Below are 25,493 nucleotides of genomic sequence, written 5' to 3'. Positions count from 1 at the left end.
GCCCCGGCTGGGTCAGTCAGCATTTCTGTGTGGAGTTTGAATGTTCTCCGTGTTTGTGTGGGCTTTCTTCAAGTGCTCTGGTTTCGCCCACAGTCCAAAGACATGCAGAATAGGTGAATTAGGTAGGCTAAATTAACCTTAGTGTATGTGTGTGAATGAGTGTATGGGTGTTTTCCCTGATTGATAAAGGAACAAAGCTGCAAAGAAAATTAATGAATCTTTATTTAGGGATAACAATAGTTCTGTATGAAATTATTAATAAAACCTGACTTAATATTAATGGTGGCGGCTTGAGACTACGCAAAAGTCTGATTTTGGCACAAAAGGTAATGTTTTTTTGTGAGTGACAATGATAGTGCTGCTGCTATCCCAATTTGATTTAGTTTTGCAAGTTTTCTTTTGGTAGGATGCGTAAGGATTGGGGAAAATGCCTGATAGCCCTTTTAAAGTACACTATAAAAACCATTCATTGGATTTACTAAAAATTAAGATACATTTGGTTACAAACTATTTATATGGGCTAAATTTAAAGAAACCAATTAAATTTAGTAACTTTAAAATTTTTGATTTGCAACCACCTTAAAAAATGTAGTGCAAGATGTTGTAGGACCACAATACAAATGAAGGAGTATTCAGGAGATTTCCCTGAATACACCAGCCACCGAGGTAACATGCTGCCCAAGCAAGCAAGGAGACTCACAAACATAAATTCAATTCATTATTGATTTTAAAGTTCTCTTACTGGTGTATAAGTCTTTAAATGATCTAGCCACTGGTTATCTTTCAGAGCTGTTGCATTTATATACTCCCACTAGAAATTTATAATTCAGTAATCAAAATCTTCTTTCAGTTCATCTGTCCAAATTGAAGATTAGAAATCTGTCACATTTAGAGATTAGAGGAGCAACTATCCTATCTAAATCATTTAAAAACTCACCTGCTCAGTCTGCACCTAGTTGTGTTAAATCTGTTATGTTTTTTTTTTTTCCCTCAATGTTTTGTACTAACGAGCGACACAGTGGCCGAGTGGGTAGCACGTTCGTCTCACAGCAAGAAGGTCGCTGATTCGAGCCTCGGCTCAGTGGGCATTTCTGTGTGGAGTTTGCATGTTCTCCCTGCCTTCGCTTGGGTTTCGTCCGGGTGCTCCGGTTTCCCCCACAGTCCAAAGACATGCGGTACAGGTGAATTGGGTAGACTAAATTGTCCGTAGTGTGTGTGTGGGTGAGTGTGTGTGTGTGTGGATGTTTCCCATAGATGGGTTGTGGCTGAAAGGGCAACCGCTGCGTAAAAACTTGCTGGATAAGTTGGCGGTTAATTCTGCTGTGGCGACCCCGGATTAATAAAGGGACTAAGCCGACAAGAAAATGAATGAATGAATGAATGTGTTTTTTTTTTTTTTACTTTGGATGAAGTTCAATTTTATGTACAGCACTTTGGTCAAAAGAAAAAAAAAGTAAATAAAAACAAAAATCGTTGATGCCCTGTAATATTAAACGCTAAATAATCAAAGGACACTAAATAGAACAAATTGTTAAAACATTTACACTGATATACAATATTTGAATGCTGCTGTTTGACAATGTGAAAGACACCTACACTAAAAAAATGTTTTGTTGCTTGTTCAAACTTACATTAAATCGGCTGAAACAACACAACTTTTGAGATTTTGTTGGGACAAACCAATTGTTTTTATGTTTAATATACTTAAGTTTGTAAATGGGTTAACATAGTTCCTTCATGTTGTCCCAACACAAATCGATTGTGTGGAACCCAGCATTTTTTTACAGTGTATCAAATTTAATGTTTTACTGTAAATATAATCATTGCTATAGTTGAGCAATAAAGCAATAGATTGTTTAAAACACTTATTATTTATCGCACATATATACCACAACTGAAAAAGAAATGAAAAAGCAAGATGTCCCATGTCCCAGCACACACAAAACAATCAACCTTAACACACACACTAGATCAGTCCTTTAGCAGAGAGCCTATGGAATCTGCTCCAGTGAGCTCAATTACACCATATTATATTAACATTGGAGTTTATTGCTAGTAAAAATAACAGCATTTTTAAAGGGGAAACAGTTATTTGTTTGATTACTTGTTTATTTCTAACATATTATCACTGGTTGTCTGACACATTTCTTTTTCACACACACAAAACCATCTCATAAATATAGGAACAAAAATCATGACTATTGTAACCAACAAAATAATTCTGCAGTCTGTTCTTAGCAATGCAATCAGGTGCAAATGCTTTTCATGAAAACATTTAAAGTTTTTAATGCAAAAATCACAGAAAGTGACATTTTCATATAATGTTGGCTATCTTACCGGTTTTTCTTCCCAGAGGTTTTAGCTTCCTCCATCAGTCACAATTCAATATAATTAAAAAGTCTAGATATACCAGAGCTTAAGTGCACAGAGAAGTGACATTTCATGGCTGGATCACTTTGATTCTAGAGAGGAACATGGAAAAAATAACACTATGCACCTGTCAAAACATGTCTAGACCACCAGAACCATGGGGTGTAAAAGAAAGCTTCTGGGCAAAGGGGAAAAGTCATTCCTTTCACTCCAGCCACTGTTTATCAGACTACATTTATTTTTATAATGATGGGGAAAAATGGAACATTTATCATTATTATTACTCATAAAATAAAGTATAGTGAATTTAAAAAGCAAATCTATAAGAAGTTTAATATTTTAAACTAAAGGCCTTTTCACACCGACAACCAGGAATATTAGCTATTATAACAAATGAATGTTTTTAAATGGATTCTGAATGGCTACTCAATGATTTTTTTGTTCATTAGTTGGAAAATAGAATTCTAAAAGTCATTTCAGTGACACGGCTCCTCTGTGTTATTATCATTGCAGTGTGGACTTCATTCCCATTGAATTCGAATGACTATCAAAATTGCATAGTTATCTATTATGTGAAGGCTAAAGCACACTATAAATGATAACTATAAAGAATAAGTACTGTTTAATGATAACTACAGTATATTATCGTCCACACTACCGCGTGATAATGCTCTATTGGTTATAAGAACACACTGCAGTTTTGTCATCAGCTGCTTTTTATGCTCAAGCTCTTTCAAACTAGAATAGATTCTGACTGACTGCTGATGTTGCGAACTTCTGTCAACTGGAATAAAAGTGACTCTGAACAATATTGGTCTTCTATGTAGTTACTGTTGTGCTGAGGCTATATTCTTTCAAATTTAAATGTTTACTAAAACATGGTTTGAGTCCTGGCTTGGTCAGTCGGCATACCTGTGTCTGTGTAGAGTTTGCATGTTCGTGTGGGTTTCCTCCGGGTGCTCCAGTTTCCTCCACAGTCCAAAGACATGCGCTGTAGGTAAATTGAATAAATTAAGTTGGCCATAGTATGTGTGTGAATGAATGTGTATGGGTGTTTCCCAGTGCTAGGTTGCAGCTAGAAGAGCATCCGCTGTGTAAAACATGTGCTGGATAAGTTGCTGGTTAATTCCGCTGTAGCAACCCCTGATGAATATGGGACTAAGCCAAAAGAAAATGAATGAATAAATGAATGAATGAATACAAAAAGGTTTGTATTCCAAAAAAAAATTCCAAAAATACAAAACTACTGGGAAAACGGCAAAAATGGAAAATGTATTGAAGAAAAAAAAAACAACTACTGGGAAACAGGTATGTACAAAAATACACTTCTTGGAAAAATCATAGTACTTATAAGACTGCAGGCAACAAGTGCCCTTCCAACGAGATTCTGAAGTGTTCATCTGAGACACTTTACAATCCCATGACACAATGGTGGAGTTCATGTGGAAGTAAAGCAACCAAGGTTAAAGTCTAGTAGGCATACAGCTGCGGACACTCACATCAATATAGCATCATTTTTGTGACCCTGTATAACAATAAAATACTATTAATAAAATAAAAATTAAAGGATAATTTGATAAATATTATGAATAATACTCATAGAACTCTGTTTTTACATTACTGTAGTGATTGGCTTCAGGGTTAAGGTAGGGGTAAATATTAATAAAATACAATTATTGGGTAATTATTAAGTATTATTGCGCTACACACTACCAGTTGTTTAGCATTAGCAAATAGTGAACTTGTTATCTGTTAAGCATTAACTCTACATTAATAAACATTAGTAAGCTGTTTATAACTGCAGACACCAATGTTCTATCTTTGACTTATAAGCACCTGACTTAATGTGCTTAATAATTGTGTTTTCATAATTTGTTAATGATGAATTGTTTTATGACTAAATTAAGTATTGCAATATTTACAAACCAGTTATTTAAGAGTAGTTAGTTGTTGTTGTTTTTTTTTTTAAATCATTCAGAGTTAATAAATAATTAATAAACTATTGATATTAATGTTTATATACATTATTATTCAGCTAAATACTAATAGGTATTTTTTATGTTAATAAATGCTTTATTAACTCAACTTCATCCAGTTTTGTGATCTAATCTAAAGTGAGGACTATCTATGCTTTATAAATCCCCTATAAATGACAATTAAAGGCTCAGTTATATTTCAAACAGGATAAATAAATGACTTTATTTATTTCTTTTTTTTTTTTTTTGAAGATGCAAAAATGAAACTGTATAAAATGAAAAATAAATCTTTGCAACCTTATCTAAAAAGTTTAGACATCGTTAAATAACTTACTGTTGAATCATATTATATTGTTAAATTATTATACTGTCATTGTTTTAATTGTGTGTTATATTTTAACACTCCTGTTATTCAGCAACATTTATATTTTACAGTAATTTTATTTATTTAGATAGGATTGCGAAGATTATTATTGATTCTGAGCCTTTAATTGTCATTTATAAGGGATATATAAAGCATAAATAGTCCTTACTTTAGATTAGGTCACAAAACTGGATAAAGTTGAGTTATTAAAGTATTTATTAACATAAGTATTACTATATGCCTGAATAATAATAATGTATATAAACGTTGATTTTAATAGTTTATTAATCATTTACTAACTCACTTTGAATGATCTCAAAAAACAGTACTCTTAAATACAAAGGTTTGTAAATAATGCAATACTTGTTAAAAATGAATAATTAACAATATATAAAAATACAATTATTAAGCACATTATAAATGTGCCTATAAGTCAAGAATAGAGCATTTGTAGCTGCAGTTATAAACTGCTTACTAACTACCTATTGATTTAGAGTTAATGCTAAACAAATAATGAATTCACTATTTGCTAATGCTTAATAAATGATTCATATGTAGTCATTATAAAGTGTTACCAATAATTCTTATTATCTGCCGGCTGCAGCTGTATCTCTTCTAGCAACCACAACCAAGATGACAGTGAAAACGTGGGTCTGATTCCCAATCCGAGTTGGAAAAAAGCAGATGCCACATACAGTATACAATTGAAGTCAGAAATATTAGCCCCCCTAAATTATTAGACCCATTGTTTATTTTTTCTCCTAATCTACATTTAACGAAGATAAGATTTTTTTTTCAACACATTTCTAAACAGAATAGTTTTAATAACTCATTTGTAATAACTGATTCATTTTATCTTTGTCATGATGACAGTAAATAATATTTTACTAGATATTTTTCAAGACACTTCTATTCAGCTTAAAGTGACATTTAAAAACTTGACTAGGTTGATTAGGTTAACTAGGCAGTTTAGGGTAATTAGGCAAGTTATTGTATAACGATGGTTTGTTCTGTAGACTATCGAGAAAATATATTGCTTAAAGGGGCTAATTATTTTGACCTTAAATTGGTGTTTAAAAATTAAAAACTGCTTTTATTCTAGCCAAAATAAAACAAATAAGACTTTCACCAGTAGAGAAAATATTATCAGACTTACTGTGAACATTTCGGAAAATATTTAAAAAGGAAAAAAAAAATCAAAGAGGGGCTAATAATTTTGACCAACTGTACAAGCATTGAAGAAAATGCAAAATGGAATGAACAATAAAAACATAACTACTGTGAAAATGACAAAAATGGTAAATACAGTGAATAAAAATATACAACCACTGGAAAAATGGTGAAAATGGAGCATACAAAAATACACAAATGGTGGGGAAAATGGCAAAACTGGAAAATGGAATTAACAAAAATACAAAACTACTGGGAAAACAGCAAAAATGGAAAATGAAGCGAAAAAAAGGTGGAAAATGCAGTAAACAAGCATTGAAAAATGAGCAAAAAATGGAACAAAATAAAAAACCAAACTGTAACTAATGTGAAAATGACAAAAAGGATAATGAAATTAATAAATTTATACAACCATAGGGAAAATTATGCAAATGGAGCGTACAAAAAACACACAACTACTGGGAAATGGGAATGTACAAAAATACACTTCTAGTAAAATGGCAAATTTTTTTTTTTTAAATGAACAAAAACACAAACTTGGGTTACACACATGCTGTATTGTATGTACAGTCTGTCTAATGATAACACACTGAATTGTAAGGTATTAGGTAAGTTGGCTAATTTTACCTTTGAGCGTCAATGCTGTGCTGAACAATAAATACACCATTTCATATTGAATTTTCATTCGCTAATAAATGTAGGTCTTCAAAGCAAACACATTCAAATCAAGACAGCAGAGTCTTAAGCTGCTCTAATTTTTCTACCGTCTTATCCAAGCCTTCAAATATGCAAATCCTTTAATGACAACATGAAATCATGAAAGCATTATTGATATTCAGAATGGTAAGCAAGCAATGTGATGTTTTCAGTTTGTAAATCTGCAGTTCTGTCTTTGCTTTTTAAACAATAAACATGGACTGTCGATGATGCTTGCTGATTAGTTACAGTTGAACTGTTAGTTCACTCAAAAATGACAATACTGTCAATATTTACTTTACTCACCCTCCACTTCTTCCAATCCTATTTGTGCTTCTTCTGTCTGTTGAATACAAAAGAAGATATTCTGAAGAATGTTGAAACAATACAGCCATTGACTTCTATATAATCTCTGGTTCCTAAAAATGGATGTCAATATAAATTCACATGCTAGTTTGCTCGTTTTTGTAGTATGATTCACATGTCGGTGGCTCATCACACTATTTATTGTGCTTAATTGGTCAGTAGATATACTATGAAATACCCAGTTGACTACTTCCTGTGGGATTCTGAAGCATCTACATGATGGACACTCTACTATCCCATGAGGCCCTAATGCTGTGGATCACATGACAAGGAAAAGATTTGCGTCTAATGCCCAATCCCAAGTGGCTTGCTTCATGTGCACTTGAGGTCTAGCAGACTTACAATGACCTTTAAGTTCAGCTCTTACAAGAGTACTCGAGAACCAATCTATATGAACTCTCAGTGTACACTACTGCCACAACTACAGTTGGCTTTAAATTCACTTAAATTTCATTGAACTATATGCTATATACATGTCCTTCTATTACATCTTGTATGTAGGGGAGCGAAGGGCGCAAAGAAACAAGGGGTAAAATGTAACATGGAGTTTTAAGGTATTTGCTCAGAGTTGACCCTGGCATGCTTCCGAGGTTTTCACCACAATGTCGGCAGATGTGTTCCTGCCAATTATTGAAAAAGTTCAGCAAATTTGGATGAGAAACACAGGAGAAACTATTTTTGCAGCATAAAAGGATTTTTTTATTACAGTCATTTTTTTTTTAATCTGTGAAAGTGTGAACCTAAAATGTTGTACTGTTGTGATTATTGACTTCTAGGCTAAAAGATGGAACCATTTAGAAAGATGTAAAAAAAATAAAATAAACACACACAGTGACTGCAAGCCAGTTTTGAGAAAAATATGACATAACGGGGTTAGTTGTAACTGGGTGTTACAAATAAGCCGCACACTGTTGGACACTAACTACTGTAAATGAACAAAATAATTTTTGAATTTTGAGAGTAATGTTTGGAACTTTTTTAGCTATTATTTAGAGTAAACTGGATTTAAATTAATTGTAAATAGTAAAATCTGCATGTGGTACAACTAACCCCGTCTGCTACAACTTGCCTTACAGGTGGGGTAAGTAGTAACATTTATTCTCCTGGCACTTTTTGCAATACTGCACAGAAACCATAAGCCAGGTGATCATACAACCAGTGCTCATTTGTAGGAGAGGCTTGTGTGTTGTTGGTGAAAACAAATGGTTTGTCTAACCCCATTACTTTGTTCATTATTTGGCCAAAACCAAAAAGTGTTGCTTTGTGCCCGCTCTCCCCTATCTCTCATTTAACCTCAGAACTGCACAGCAGACTACAACTACAGTCACAGCATGTCGTTCAACGCATTTCACAAAAAGTGTGGACTCAAAGATAGGCTGCAAAAGTTTAAGATAAAATTCGGGAGAGCCCCGAATTTCATAATTCACACATTTAAACTGCTGTATATTGACCTTATTATTCAATGTAAAAGTGTGCTAATTTTTGCAATTGTTTAAAACTTCTGATGCAGGTGGTATGTGAAAAATGACTAGGAATTATAAATGGCAGAAAACTGTCAAACTACTTGCTCTACAAACAAGTGTGTTCATGACGAGACAAAAAGTATAATAATATAATAAAAAAATTACAGTTTTTAACAACAAGCAATAAAACGAGACTTTTTTGACATCTAAAGACCATTGCAAGTGAATGAGACCAAAAGTCTCGAGCCTAATAGATTCCAATGGTTGTAGCCACTTGTACATGAGGAATAAGGTCAATATAAGATGAAGTAATGAGGTGCGTTTCAAACAAATGTTGTACCACAGTACATCCTTTAGAGCAGTGTTTTCCAATCCTGGACTGTTTCTCAATATCCACTCTAAAGCGATCTTGCAGCTTTGTTTTCTCGTGTAATGTCATCATCAACTACAAAAGTTCCAATACTCAAGACCACAGGAATGGAGGACACGGATGTGTTCTTAATATCAAGGATGTATCAAATGCAGCCAAGAGCTCAGTATTTGCTCTAGAAGTCCAATAAGTCGTTGAGGCTAAATAAAAGAGGTGGGAAGTGCAGCAGTTTATTCATTATTAAGGTAAAAACACATTAATGGTGTTTATTTGCTGAATTTCATATTAAAATCTGTATTATTTGTACTGTGCAAAGCATCTTTGAAAGGGTTCTGTTAATATTATTTGTATTGAAAAGCAAAAAAACAAAAACAAAACAACAAAAAAAAACATGGTGAAATCTTTAAATAATTTTCCATTAAAATGCGTGAAGGTCATTTGACCATCTGGAAGAATGCAGCAAATCATTTCTCAGAGGAAGTATTCGGTGTTCATGTGGTCTTCCAAGTTTTTTCTTTCAAGGTAACTTGGCAAGACACAGAGAGTAATCTCCTTGATAACATAGGTCTGTTTTCGGCATTCTTAGAATTGAGAAACAGCCCTGGTCCTTGCGCCCCTTTGCTCTGCATATTTTGTATGTCTCTCTTAACACAGCTGATTAAGATAGCTAGTGAGAAGAGCTTCATGCATAAAGTGCTCTTATATCTGGCACATCCCTACACGGTGTGTATTGTTTCCTAGTCCCCTCACCCTTATTACTATTACTACCCTTTTAATATCCTGAGCATGAGAAACCTTTATTTTTCTTCAAAATTTTAGAATTCATTCACTTATTTCCATAATGGCATTGTCTATACCATCTTACTAAAAAGTGAAGTGTGTGAAGTGTGAAATAATATACAGTTGAAATAAGAATTATTAGTTAGTTAATTGGGAGATTTTTTTCAGCACATTTCTAAACATGATAGTTTTACTAATTTCTAATAACTGATTTATTTTATCTTTGCCGTGATGACAGTAAATAATATTTTACTAGATATTTTTAAGACACTTCTATACAGCTTAAAGTGACATTTAAGAGCTTAACTAGGTTAATTAGGTTAACTAGACAGGATATGCTAATTAGGCAAGTTATTGCATAATGATGGTTTACTCTCTACACTATTAAGAAAAAAAAATAGCCTAAAGGGACTAATCATTTTTACCTTAAAATGGATTTTTTTTTTTTAACTGCTTTTATTCTAGCTGAAATAAACAAATAAACATTCTCCAGAAGAAAAAATATTATCAGACATACTGTGAACATTTCCTTGCTCTATTAAACATCATTTAACAAATATTTAAAAAAGAAAAAAAATTAAAGCCGGGTTAATAATTCTGACTTCAACTGTACCTCCGTAAATAAATACAATTTAAATGAACATATGGGGGAGCAGGATTGAGAACCGCAGCTTTAGTGTGTGTTGTGCAACCAGTGCTTTTGATATAACTTACCTCTGACTCTCTTTTTCACCCTGGGGGTTTCAGCTTTCTCCATCAGTCACTATTCGATATAATAAAAAAAAAGTGCACAGAAGAAAGACATGTCATGAATTCACATGTTGTGGCCTGCAGTCTTTTTAGTGTGTTCAAGCACTGATACACATCCAATGTGAGAAGACAACACAATCACCCTGCATCTGATATGCCTACTTCCATACTATATTGTATGCCAAAAAACGTACAAACATGTCTAAAATCCTAGTACTTATAAGACTGTAGGCAACAAGTGCCCTTCCAGCGAGATTCTGAAATGTGCATCTGTGACATTTTACAAATCCCATGACACAATGGTTGTGTTATTGTGGAAGTAAAGCAACCAAGGTTAAAGTCTAGTAGGAATACAGCTGCGGATAGTCACATCAATATAGCATCATTTTTGTGGCCCTGTATAACAATAATTATTATTTTAACATTATTGCGAGGGGTAGGTAAAAATAAAATACAATTTAGGATAATTGATAAATATTATGGATAATAAAGTCATTCTGTTTTTACATTCTGTGTAAAAACAGAATGACTGTGTACAACTGTGGTGGTTGGCTTCAGGGTTAAGGTAGGGGTAGACTTTAAAAAAATAAAATTAATGGGTCATTTTCTAAATAATATAAATAATTCTTATTAAATTCCAGGTCCAACAACAAGCGGGACCACGATGACAGTGAAAAAGTGCATACGATTCCCAATCCCAATTTGAAAAAGCAGGTGACACATACAATATAAGTGGGCAGTGTTTCCCAACCCTGTTCCTGAAGGCACACCAAAAGTATACATTTTCAAACTCTCCCTAATCAAACACAATCTGAATCAACTCATAAGAACATCAGAAGAAACTCCAAAACCTGAAGTTAATGGGTCAGATATAGGAGACATCCAAAACATGTATTGTTGGTGTGCCTCCAGGAACAGGTTTGGGAAACACTGTGTCCCATTAATCAGTTTACCCCTCATGTATACTTTCAAGTATGCTCAAGTACACCCCACTTTGTATCCACTATGTGCCCTTTAGACCAAATGTGAACTCAAGGATTCACAGACACAAGGATTCAGAGTGCCATTTGTGAAAGGGTTGCAGTTTTGTTCATACTACATGTATTTATTTTATAAAATCATTTCATTTTAATTAATGGTCATAAACTATGTCTTATAATAAGTGTACCTACTTTGCAGTGTGCATTATTTTTTTCTTACCTACTGACTCACTTTTCTTCCCAGGGGCTTCAGCTTTCTCCATAAGTCACTATTTGATAAACTGTAATTTTAGAAAAAGTCCTGTAGAATGACTTTTCATGGACAAAATGTATATGCTAATTGCCTGCAGCTTTATGGCTGAGACGCAACTGCTGCCATGAGACAACACTATAACCCTTCATCTGAATATTCATACAAACTATATACAGAAATAGGCAAAAAATAAAATAAAATAAAAAAATAAAACAATACATGAACCTAGCGTGTCTGAATACATAGTACCCATAAAACATTGCAGTAGGTATGACATACCAGGATGACTATTTCTGGTGAGATTCTGAAATGTGCATGTGATGGACACTTTACTATCCCATGAGGCTTTGGCTTTTGCCGCTGAAAGTTGAGTGACGTCAGCTTGGTGTGTCACAGCTTTAGCAGTTTCCCTGAAAAAAAAATAATTGGTGCAACTAAAAAAAGACAGCTGGAAATTTAGTGAAGCAATTTTCACTGACAAAAAATGTACAGTTTACAATAAGATTGCATTAGTTAAGCAATTTTGCTAACATGATCAATGTACAATACATTTATTACAGTATTTATTGATCATGGATAATGCTACTGTATTTAGTGAACATATGATTGTTTATTAGTAGTCCATCTTAACTCGGTGTATTAACTAATGTTAACGAGCAACTTTGTTTTTTAATAATGCATTATAACTGTAAATATATTCAAATTAACATAAAATTGATAGTTTACTCTAAAATTAATATTACCACATCATTTACTTTCCTCTCGTGTGCTTTTTTTTCTGAAGGAGACAAAAGAAGATATTCTGAAGAATGCTGGTTGCACCCATCGACTTAGTAGGAACGAATTACTATGGAAGTCAATGGCTCAAAGAAACCAACATTTTTCAAAATATCTAACTTTGTCTTCAACAGAAAAAAACTCAAATAAAGATTGAGTTAATGATGACAGAATTAGAATTGGAATTAAAAATAAAAAGAAACATTTTTAGATGTTAGTTTCAGTCTGGTAGTTGTAAGCATTTCTATTAGCTAGTGTGTTCCAAATCAGTGACAAAATTGGTCTAGAAGATAAAAACCTGATGTAAACAATAAAAGCTTGCAGTTTGTCACTTCCACCTAAATGGAGCAACAATTTTTTTCATTACCTCATATTTCATTTTCTCATCAAATCTTGACCAATCAAATGCTCTAACATACCTCGACCTCTTCAAAACGCTTCTCGTTTGCTCTTCATTTGATGCGCTTGAGCTCAACTACTCTAATCGGCAGAGCTGCGAGTAAAAAAAAAAAACATTATTGGTTGTTTTTTTTTTTTTAAAGAGGAGGAGCTACTTTATGCTCCACCCTCTTTTTATTTTTCAGTTGAGATTAGGTCAAACATCAAATTAAAATGCACAATTCAAAGTATCTCACGGGACCTCCAGTCTGCAATTGTGAAGTAAAAACAGTATGCAGTTTCCTGCTAAACAGTGTTTCAGATATCTTATTTACAGCTAAGAATTATTATAATTACTATTATTATAGTATTTTACGAGGCTGGGTGATTAAACAAAAAGTAATCAATACAATTTTTCAGGTAAATTTTTTTCTATTTTTATTTTTATTATTATTCATTTCTTATTAAATAGCCTCAATATTTATTTGACTTGTATATGACATTAGAATATGTGTTAGCTTTTGAGGGTGATTTTATGTTTTAGAATAGAATATGTAATATTCTCAATAATATTTATAAAGGAAACACAGGCCATATATGTTCCATTTACATATATTATAATTGATATGGAAAACTAAAGTATGTTTTTACCCAAACTAATAATGTTCATTTTTTTAAAATGGGTATAAAACAATATAAAACAATATGATTTGCACAAAGATATCATGGGGTTCTTCTCTAAAGAAGTTTTTACTTAACCCCGTTTAAAGGGTTATGAGCGTTTTACATTATAACTAATGTGGTTCAAAAAAACACTCGGTACTACTTTTTTCGCAAATGATGCATTGTACTTTTATAGTTCAGCCACGAGTTATGTCATTGTGTGGGAAACGCACCTCTGTTAAGACTGGTTTAAACGTCTGCGTCGAACACACAGGTGTGGTAAGGTCAGGTGCAGCCTTTGCGAGCACCTCTCAAAAATGTAATTATGTTTGCTTTGTGAAGATGATTGAAAGCTGCACCAGATACCTTGAGCCGTAATATTTTCCATTACAATAAAATTATTATTTACATTAAAATATTTATTTACAGAAAATTCAAGAAATGCACTGCTTAAAACATTATTTACAAGACTTTTTTCTTTTAGAAAAAATACTGCTTATTTTCTACTTTTAATATGAAAAACATTTAAATAATTAATTTTGTTTTCAAAAGTGCAAGTTATTAATTTGTGACTGTTGATTTTGGCCAATGTGTGATTTAATTTCAGTTGTTGTTCAATGTTAATGTTTAATAAATGATCACAGATAGCAGATAGTGTGCGTTTCCTTCAGTTATTTTTAAATCAAGTACTGCACTATTTATTAAAAAATCTCCCACTTGTAATGTGTAAGCACATTTACTGTATAAAACCTGTCGGTGATCTATTAGGGGAAAAATTTGAATAAATAATAAAAAATTGTTTATTAAATCGAGTTAAAATGTTCAATTAATAGATATTTTGATTTTAGGCTAAACCCAGTTCAATTTTACAGCATTTATTTTATAAAATTTTATTTTATTTTATTTTTTGTCTCTCCTCTTATCAGACATCATGTGTGCTCTCAGTATAAGGGCCCCAAGCAGAACTCTGGCTTCATGGAAGGTTAATCTGGTGTGTGTTGGCATGAAGCAGTGTGGTCAGCCCACCATATGTGTGTGAATAAATGTGAACAGCATGTATCTGCTGTTTGCTGCCACAGATCATCTCTGTAACGTCTGGTTCTCACAGCGGACACGTTCGCAGGGACAGGCAGATCTATAAAGCTCAGCTAAGACACCTCCTGTCTAGATCTATGGAACGTGTCGAAGCATCGGCTTCCTTTCGTTCCTAAATTAGACACAGTATGTTTGCTTTCCTTCTCCAAGTACCTGTTCTTTGTTGTTGAGTGTTTTCGTGTCTCGCTAAGACTTGTACACACCAGATTAGCATAATCACAATAATTGAATCATAATTACATTTGCAATAAACACACAAAGCTGCATATAAATAGCACATTTCTAATGAGGACAATCTTCTCTTCTCATATGGTTGCCTCCCGTTTCCGTTCTGAATCTTGATGGGCTTGTTGGAAAAGGACTCGATTGGGATGTTGGGTGACTGATGTTGTTTGTGTTCCTGCGATGAAATGACACATACTGTGCCATGCTTTCTTATACACAAGGCCTTTCTCTCTCTCTCTTACCTCTCACACTCCCAGATGGGCCTGATATGACGTCTCCTCCCAGCTTTTCCATCAAAGCAAACAGAGCCAACAGCAACAGATGATCCCCAAGCAAAGCTGAATTACCGTCGAAATCTGGCTTGTCTTTCTGCCCCAACTGTTTATGCAAGCGACACATGTTGTATTTAAAACCTGTCGGCTGCTTCTGCTCATTAAGCCTTCGATTTGGAATTGAGTGTGAATTTTGCGGATTGTTAGCAAATGACAGCGTGTTTTCTCTCGTATGCTGACTGATACACTGATGTACACTCTATAGATAAAAAGTTCAAATAAGTATAAATATCTTTGAAGGCAGAAAAATTATTCTACAAGAATCCTACTAATATTTTTACACAGTTCAAAAAATATTTTGTGGGATGAAAATAATTCTTCAATGTTAAAGTGTTTTCATGGAACCATTGATAAAGATGTAGCTGGATCTAGTGTTAAATCCCTTAAAGGTGCTGTATGTAAGTTTATGAGTCTTTTAAAGCATAGAAATACCATAATATGTTTGCAGATATTTAAGAAACATGCAAACATTCTTTATCTGAAAAACAATGCTGAAGTCAGATATTCTGCTTTGAAAATGAGCGTTCTGTCTTTGTTTTGGTTCTTATAACCTATTCAATGCCAGTTTAGCCAATTATACTTCAGCACCCTGGGTGTTCGTGGTGGAAAACCGCATATTTCACTCATTCAGTTATAAAGGTTCTTAAAGATTCAGAGGTTCACATTAGGATATCTATTAGCAAATAGTATTATGAGCGTAAACATTAGGTGAGCAGGTTACATTGTAACCCTGTGTCCTAAAAAAATTCTACGTGACCAGATTTGCAGTGATAAGCAATTTAGTTGTTTGCACTAGATGAAACACAACAGAAATTTAAATACATTCATTTAGAAGCACAGAATAATGCACTCACTACACTCCATTGAAATGGTAAGGTTAATGATCTAATAATACATATTAAACTTCTTTAACATTATTAAGGCCCGCTTTCAATTCTATTTTTGTACCTCTACCCCTTCTCCTTGGCCCTTACAACTAAGGGTGAAGGGGAAGGGCTTTAAAATTTACCTTTAAGAAATGGGATACCGCTACAGCACCTGCACATGTTGTCACGGTTATGGATCCATCTGCTCCTTATTTGAAGTGTCTGCATTGTGTGACAGTTCATTATCATGATACGTGTTTCTAAGTATGTGTGCTTTTCTCTCTGTGTTTGTGTGGGAGTTACGTGGCTGTCAGTGTCAGTGTTTGTTTTCATGTCATCAGCTGAGCGGTCACATGATCATTGTTATCGGAACTGTTCCGTAGCGCCGCTCTGCTGATAATCAGCGCGCTACAGGTGTAGCACATTTTATGTGCCTATAAATGTTCAGCGTTCCTGTCTCACTTTGTCAGTTCGTTGTTTGCTCACAGTCCTTTGTGTTTTTGTCAGGCTCCTCTCGCTGATATCGCTGGTGGTGAGTGGTTTGGTTGATTTCCTTGTTGCTGTCTCTGATGATCCCTGCTTCTTCTATGATGAGTGTTTGATCTGCTCTGTTGATGAGTACATCGGAAGCTGACAACACAAATCCAGTGACTCAGCTCGGGTCTCAGCGCCGGATCCACCCTACCAGCTCCCTCCATGGAACCACCAGTCACTCCTGTTGCTACTGAGATCCCCCGAACCGCCGAACTGTGACTGCCTCCACCACAGTCTTATGCAGGTGAACCCCAACTTTGCAGAGCATTTATCGCCAAGTGTTCTCTGTATATTTCACTGCAACCACAGTCTTTACCCACCGAGGAGAGCAAGGTGGCGTTTTTAATAAACCTTTTGACGGGTAAGGCGGCATTATGGGGAACCACGGCATGGAAGAGGAAACTTCCCTGCTGTCAAACGTTCAAGTCCTTTTCAGAGGAGCTCAAGATAGTTTTCGATCAGGCTGCTTCAGGGAGAGAGGCATCTAGACGTCTCGCGGAGCTCCGTCAGGGAGATCACACGGTGGCGGAGTATTCCATCGATTTCCGCACCCTGGCGGCTGAGTTTGGTTGGAACAGTGAGGCTCAGTGGGGTCATGTTCTTTCACGGACTCGCGGACCATATAAAAGATGAGATTTACGCTTTGGAGTTACCCAAGACGTTGGACGGTCTTATCAGCCTGGCCATAAGGGTGGACAACCGTATGCAGCGCAGACCTGTTTTCCGGAGGCTTCACTCCCCGATCCGGAACCAGAGCCCATGCAGGTGGGAAGGTTCCGCCTCTCATCGGAGGAGAGACGACGCCGTTGCACGGGGGGCTTGTGCATGTACTGTGGGGTTGCTGGTCATTATGCGGCTTTATGTCCGGCCAAGAACAATAAATCATCCGCTGGTAAGAGTCTTTTGGTGGGCGAGGTCATGACAGGAAAGGACTCTCCCGATTCCACTTTCCTACCCATTAAATTGGATTTCAATTCGAACTTTCATCCCTGTCATGCGCTCATTGATTCAGGAGCAGAGGGGAGTTTTATTGACTCTGATTTAGCTAAGAAGTTAAAAAATCCTTTTTTTTTCCCTTTCTTCACCCATAGCTGTTCACGCATTTAGCGGTCTACCTCTCCCAACTATCAAACATATTACAGCTCCTATAAGACCCATCACTTCAGGAAACCATACTGAGAATATTACCTTCTTTCTCACTAACACTGTTAAAAATCCTGTTATTCTGGGACACCCGTGGTTGGTGTTACACAAGCCTCACATTAATTGGGGTCACAACACAGCTTTTTCCTGGAGTGAGAGCTGTCATAAGTCTTGTTTATTGTCTGCTTGTTCCACTGTGTCTTGTTCTGTGTTTCAAGAGGAGCAGGTGGATCTGTCAAACGTGCCTCGTGAGTACCATGACCTGAAGAGAGTGTTCAGTAAGTCCCGGGCTGCTTCTCTACCTCCTCATCGTCACTATGACTGTGCTATAGACTTACTGCCAGGTATGTCTCCGCCTAAAGGCAAGTTATATTCACTGTCTGTTCCAGAGAGTGAGGCCATGGAGAAATATATTTCAAATTCTTTAGCAGCCAAGATCATCCGCCCGTCTTCTTCACCAGCGGGGGCGGGATTTTTTTTTGAGAAAAAGAAGAATGGTTCCCTTCGTCCGTGCATAGACTATCGAGGGCTGAACAGCATCACGGTTAAGAATACTTATCCTTTGCCGCTAATGTCTTCAGCCTTCGAGCGACAGCAGGGGCGAACTTTTTCACAAAATTAGATCTTCGCAATGCTTATCATTTGGTTTGCATAAGACCCGGGGATGAGTGGAAAACAGCTTTTAACACCACTAGAGGGCATTTTAAGTATTGCGTTATGCCCTTCGGCCTTACCATTGCTCCGGCTGTTTTCCAGCCACTCGTCAATGACGTGTTAAGAGATATGATAGATCAGTTTATTAATGTCTACCTGGATGACATTCTGATTTTTTCTCACTCTCTCCAGGAACATATTCAACATGTCAGATGAGTGTTGCAGAGGCTGCTAGAGAATGGGCTTTATGTCAAGGCGGAGAAATGCGTTATTCACGCACAGTCGGTTCAGTTCTTGGGACATATCGTGTCAGTCGACGGATGCGCATGGATCCAGAAAAGATTCAGGCTGTGGTAGATTGGCCAACCCCAGATTCCCGTAAGCCCCTGCAGAGGTTTCTGGGTTTTGCCAATTTTTACTAGCGTTTTATTCGCAATTTCAGCCAGCTCGCTGCACCTCTTTCCAAACTAAAAGGCTGCTTCGTTTCAGCCCTGATAATCATTGCCCCTGATCTTTCCCGGCAGTTTGTGATGGAGGTCCACGCGTCAGAGGTTGGGGTCGGATCCATCCTGTCCCAGCGCTCCGCCTCGGATGGCAAGATCCATCCTTGCACGTATTTTTCTCATCGATTATCTCCTGCTGAAAGAAATTACGACATTTGTAATCGAGAGTTGTTGGCCGACAAGCTTGCTTTGGAGGAGTGGCGTCACTGGTTAGAAGGCCCGGGGGTGCTGCCTTTTATCGTCTGGACTGATCATAAAAATCTTGAATATATTAGATCCGCTAAAAGATTGAACTCCAGGCAGGCTCGGTGGGCATTATTTTTCGGACGGTTTAATTTTACCATCTCGTATAGACCAGGTTCCAAGAACATCAAACCTGATGCGTTGTCACATCTTTTCGATCCTTCGGATCGCAAGTCATCTCCTGATCCTGTGCTCCCTCAGAACATCATCGTAGCGAACATTTCCTGGGAGATTGAGTCGAGGGTCCGTGCAGCCCTGGATGGGGTAACGCCCCCGATCGGATGCCCACCGAGTTGTTTGTTTATGCCAGAGTGATTATGGTCCGACGTTGTCTAGTGGGGTCATTCCTCCAAGGTAGCTTGTCACCCAGGGGTGAGTCGCACATTATTTGTTATCAAAAAATTATTTTGGTGGCAAGCTGTGGCTTGTGATGTACGCAATTTTGTTTTGGCTTGCTCTGTCTGTGCGGTTTCCAAGTCTTCCAATCGCCCACCTGCTGGACTCCTCCAACCGCTGTCAGTGCCTTCGAGACCCTGGTCACACATCTCGCTAGATTTTGTTACGGGTGTTCCATCCTCTAACGGTAACACAGTAGTTTTAACCGTGGTGGACCGGTTCTTGAAGGCTGCTTATTTTATCTCTCTGCCCAAATTACCGTCACCCAGAGAGACAGCGGTTGCTGTCATTGACCATGTTTTTCGCATTCATGGCCTCCCGAGGGATGTGGTCTCTGACAGGGGGCCGCATTTCGTCTCTAAATTCTGGAGAGAATTCTGTCGTTTATTGGGGGCCACTGTCTTTCTTCTGGTTTTCATCCCCTGAGTAACGGCCAGACTGTGAGAGCCAATCAAGATTTTGAGCGTACATTGCGATGTTTGGTCTCGCAGAATCCATTCTCCTGGAACAACTTTCGTGGGTGGAGTAGGCACATAATTTGTTACCAGTGTCTGCCACGGGCCTTTCTCCGTTTCAGTGTAATCTAGGTTACCAGCCACCAGTTTTTCCCAGTCTGGAATCTGAAGTTGCGGTTCCCTCTGTTCATGCCTTTGTCCAGAGGTGCCGCCGCACTTGGAATAGGGCCAGACAGACCCTCCTCCAAGTGGGGGCGTGCACCATGGCTAAAGCCGATGTATGGGAGTCACGTGGCTGTCAGTGGGTGTTTGTTTTCATGTCATCAGCTGAGCGGTCACATGATCTTTGTTACCGGAACTGTTGCGTAGCACAGCTCGGCTGATAATCAGCGCGCTGCAGGTGTAGCGCATTTTATGTGCCTATAAATGTCCAGCGTTCCTGTCTCACTTTGTCAGTTCGTTGTTTGCTCACGGTCCTTTGTGTTTTTGTCAAGCTCCTCTCGCTGATATCGCTGGTGGTGAGTGGTTTGGTTGATTTCCTTGTTACTGTCTCTGATGATCCCTGCTTCTTCTACGATGAGTGTTTGATCTGCTCTGTTGATGAGTACATTGGAGACATCCCTGTTTCTTCTATGACGAATGTTTGATCTGCTCTGTTGATGAGTTATATGAACATTGATCAGCGCTGCCGAACCGGACCATCTCTTTAATTGCTTCTATTGTTCCTATACTTCCAGCCACTCACAATTTTCCCTGTTTTGTTTAAGTTCAGCATTAAAGACTTTTACTTGCATTTGGGTTCCACGTCTTCTTTCTTTTAACGTCACACACGTCATCATATGTCATCGTGATCTCTTGCTTCATATGAGATCAGACGATCACGACCGCTGTAGTTATTCCAGTTGTTTTATTTTTTTTATTTATCTGCCATATGCATCAATGTAAACACACCAAAAACAACATTAACATTATAGCAGACACTGTAAAAAGGTCATTGTCAGCGACTAGACATTACTGACAGGGTATTCAAGTTTCATCGAGTGTTAGAATGTTGTGGGACTGCTGTACAAGAGTTATGATTATAGATTGCAAATTTAAAGTTTTTTTTAAAGCATAATGGTAAAACATGAACACTGTTATGATTATATTAAAATGTGCTTGTCTGTTGTAATAATTCGTACTGTAGTGATGACAAAAAAAAATACTCATTTGTGGATCTCCTTACTTCTAGGTGCACTGATTCTGCCATTGTGGCTGATGTGTTCTTACCGGTAATTTGCGGTAAAATGCGGTAATTTTCTTACCCCTTTGGTTTCGAGTGTGGTCCTGAAAAATCTTTGTTCAAAGGGCTATTTATCCCTTCCCCTTAGCCCTACGCCTTCTAACTAAAGAGAATTGGGACACCCCTACCCCTTGATGTGAACACGCAAAACAAGGAGTAGGGGTAAGGGGAAGGGCTAAGGGGTAGAATTGGGATTGGGCCTAAATGTACATGCTGAATCACTGATATGTGTTGGTTTGCATTATTTCACAGTTCTAAAGTTCACTTTCAGACAGATTATTTTATTTTTCAGATCTGCTGCTGCTTTCAGTAGTATGGCAATAAATGTCATGTAAAATGGCATTCAAACTCACATTATTAGCATTCAACACTGAATAAAGCACATGAGGAGTACCTGAGGTGATCATTGTCAATAAGGTTTATGTTGCTCAGCTGCACGAAATAGAAGCCGTTTCTAATATATCAATTTGAGGAGTTGGTTAGATCAAAAACTCCTATTAATAGGGAAAATATTGCTTCTATCGTGTGCCGTTGCTTTTATTTAGAACATGGATCAAATAAACCTTTAGGGTCGACCGTCAGACTCACGCCTGTTAGTCTGGCAACCTGCGCTTGCATTTTTTTTAATCCAAAAATGCAATGCCTAGTACAATCACTGTGTGTCAAATTCCCATACTAGACCTTTAAAGCTACAAGCTTTTGTGTGAAATTATATTCTTTATGTGAGTGGGTTGAACATCGGTGCTGCTACTTGGTGCTGATGATTTCAATGTTGAAATGTAAAAATATTTAAAATAATAATAAAATTAGACTTGTATATTTAGTAACTTAGACTTATCACAGTAATATAATGCTACTCTCAGACTATTTTAAGTGCTTCTTTTATTCTCACATTCCCCTTTTGAAATGTTAGTAAGCAGTAGAGATTCTGTGCAGCACTGTCAATTTTTTTGTGGCATAAAAGTGAATATAAATTAGCCTTAAGACCCGCAGTTATTTGACCAACAATACAGCAAAAACAATATTGTGAGATTTGAAAGGGTACCTATTTTACCCCTTTTTCAAGATGTAAGATAAGCTGTTGGTGACTCTAAAATGTGCCAGTAAGTTTCAGCTCGAAATATCCATCAGATAACTTATTATAGCCTCCAGAATCAATGTAGCTGTTTTGTAGCCTGTGGCTTTAAATCTAAATGAGCTTCTTCTCCCTGCCTACCACTACCTTGTGCGTATCCACTTCTCATAATGCATTACGCCAGATAAACAGCACAGTGACAGATACAGACACGGATAAAGCTAAAATACAGCTCATTAGTCAAAAATACCATGTAAGCTCATTTCATATATTTGTGGTGGAGTTTATTCAAGCCTTTCTGAAATGATGAGTCCCACACAAATCCTATACACACACACCTACACATATTAGCGTTTACTGACACCATCGGCCTGTGGTGGTTATAGTGGGAATGAATTTACTGTCTTCACTACAGACATGCTCTGTTTTAAAAACATTTTGAACTTATAAAAATCAGAGGGAGTTGTAACAAATATTTTAGTCGCAGTTTATTTGCAAAAAAAAATGTTCTGTTGACATGTGTATGCATGCTATTATAGAAACATGGCATATGTCAGTTAATTTGGTGGTCAGGGAAAACTGCACTGCTTCACTTGCAACAAATTGTTGGGTTTATATCACCTCAATATAACAGTGGACACACACACAGTTCTGTCCAAACAGCTTACAAAAGTTGATTTTCATCATAGGTGCCCTTTAAAATGTAATTTCCTCGAATACATTTTTTCAAGATTTTTTGAAGAAGTGAATACTTTAAAACACTTTTACTTAAAATGTACAGTTTAATGTCATCCTTAATCAAATTAAATTGTCCTTATTATATTAAACTCTTTGGGCTCTATTTTGACGGTCCATGCGCAGAGCGCAAAACGCAGGGCGCAAACGCTTTCAGGGCGTGTCAGAGCGCATTTTTGCTAATTTACGGACGGGAAAATGCGCTTTGCGCCAAGGCGCATGAGCTAAAAGGGTTGAGTTTATTTTCTTAATGAGTTATAGGTGTGTTTTGAGAATAAACCAATTAGAGTCTCAACTCCCATTCCCTTTAAGACCCAGCTGCGTCGCGCCAAGATCGCATTCGCTATTTACAGGATGCAAAGTAAGTCTAAGTGGAAAAAATGAGCATTTCACAAGCAAACAGTTAACAGTTGACAGTTTTTTAACAGAAAACTGTTAAACAGAGCATCTACTGCGTGAGAATGAGAGATAATGGAACTACTTTCACTTTCGCTCTTGGATAGGAAAACCTTTACACACAGACATCAATTAGCCTATAAATAATTAATTTCGTTTGTTAAGCACAAATATTTGTTTCAAAACTATTTCTAAATTCAGTTCTAATTTCTAGCAAACGAATAAATGAACAATAATTACCAAGTGTGGTCAAAATACTGAGTTATTTCAAAATACACCTGCCATGCCCCATATGGTCTTAAACCTGACAGGTGGGCAAATCTAAGCTTGTTTTTGATAAAACAAATATAAATATGGATATATTAAATAATACTGCAAATAATAATAACATTATACAAAAGCAAATTGTTATGAATGAACTAAAAAAGCCTCCCGAGATGAAGAAGACATAAAAGCAGTGGTTTTTCATATTTATATAGGCTAGAAAATAATGTGTTTTGTAATATTTTAATCCTTTATATTTATATCCTATATCTATTCTTATTATATCCTATATATATCCTTAATATTTAAATTTTTTCATATGTAAAGATATTTGCCTATTGCTCTCTTGTGCGTATTAAGCAGTGCGTAAGCGAGGCGCAACTCTGCGCCGGAGTTTAGACCGGGTTAGTTTTGGTCTAATGAAAAATCTATTATAGTTTCTCAAAATAGCAACGCGCCAGCGGTCCGCCTCAGAACGCCTTCCTTCTTAGACCAGAACGCCTATGGACGCACAAATGAGCGCTAATGCATTTGCTATTTAAACAGTGTAGCGCAACGCCTCAAAACGACAATTGCCCCAAGCTGAAACTACCAAAAGACTATTGCGCCACGTCTTGCGCCCCACTGCGCCGGGTGTATGATAGGGCCCTTTATATGAATAATAAAAAGATAACGATTGTAGAAATCAGAAAAAATTAATCAATCATCCAGCCTTCTTACATTACCTAGCATTGTTGTGAAAACTAACCCTTCAAATTACCTTTGTGGTAAAACATTTTTATTTACATTTGGCCTATTAAAACATTTGACGGTAATTTCTTACATGTAATTGCAGCCGTGAAGAATTTTTGTAATCAGAATTAAAGAGACAGTTCACAGAAAACTGTCCAATCCTGTTTGAAGAAAACGGTAACCATTTTTGTAGAAAATATGTCCCGTTTTATATGTATTACAATTATTTAAAGGTATACTATATGGTTAGGGTCAGGATGAGGATTAGGCTTATGGTTGACTGCATGTAATAATGCACAATTTATTATTACCCAAGTAAGTGGAATATATGTAACAAGGCAAGTGTAAAATAAGTGTTAAAAAAATTTACATTCAGGTATTCAAGTTTGAATTTTTGAGACCATGGTTGGTGAACAGAAAAATGGATACAAACAATGGATACAAACATCCATTCCTTGCTTAAAGAACAGATACTTCAGGAAATATTTTATTTAATACATGCACAGTCTGATTTTTTTGTGATGCAAATCAATTGTAAAAAAGAAAATGGGGGAAACGAGGAGAATAAATGCCTATTGTATCTGAATTCCCACAAAAATACTCAGGACTGTTTATACAACAGCCTCGACTTAACTAAGGTCACCGAGCTCTGCAGAGAAATTCATGGAAATCAATTTCAAGCTCAACAATAAATGTTAAGACTGTAGCACATGAATAAAACAGCTTATTTTAAACTTGACATAAACTACACCCCGTGATAAAGGTAAATTCTTTAATGTTTAACTAACCGGACGAATGAATCCTCATAATGCAAATTTGAGAGGGACATTTACAGCGCCTCCTATACTGTGAAATTAATGACCTGTGCTTTTCTGTTTTAAATGTTGCTAAGCCATGACCAGGAGCACAAGTAACATTATCTGAATGCTCATCCAAGTGGAAGTGCACAGATTGTCTGGCCTGTATTCAGTCAGCTGTGAATCCACTCTCTGTGCTACACTGTGAAGAGCAGTGATCTACTTCTGACTGCCAGCACATGGAGACTGCATATCAGTAATTATAACGCTTTAAGACAAAAGTGCAAATATACATTATATAGTAGTTTCGTAAAGTGTAGGGCTTTTTCTCATGGGTTTTATAATAAAATGTACCGAATCACATTTCACAAGTGACCGAACACTAGTTTTATCTGAAACCTTTGGTTATG

The 25,493-nt window shown here is 36.4% G+C and overlaps 1 long non-coding RNA gene across 2 annotated transcripts; it reads right to left on the bottom strand.

The window, feature by feature from the left end:
• Positions 1-988: 988 nt before the first annotated feature.
• LOC141376792 (uncharacterized) lies at positions 989-12,808 on the bottom strand. Of its 2 annotated transcripts, XR_012387968.1 has the most exons (5): positions 12,735-12,808; positions 11,818-11,948; positions 11,506-11,566; positions 10,270-10,318; positions 4,595-6,919 (listed from the first exon to the last, which is right to left on the bottom strand). It is a non-coding gene; the product is annotated as an uncharacterized lncRNA (long non-coding RNA). The 2 variants fall into 2 exon arrangements; XR_012387969.1 differs by lacking the exons at positions 11,506-11,566; positions 12,735-12,808 and adding an exon at positions 989-3,361 and having other exon boundaries at positions 6,883-6,919.
• Between the last annotated feature and the right edge of the window lie 12,685 nt (positions 12,809-25,493).

This window comes from Danio rerio, chromosome 12 (genome assembly GCF_049306965.1).
Source record: "Danio rerio strain Tuebingen ecotype United States chromosome 12, GRCz12tu, whole genome shotgun sequence".
Classification (NCBI taxonomy): domain Eukaryota; kingdom Metazoa; phylum Chordata; class Actinopteri; order Cypriniformes; family Danionidae; genus Danio; species Danio rerio.
The sequence above is the reverse complement of the archived record's forward strand: the minus strand, read 5'-3'. Positions and strand labels throughout refer to the sequence as shown.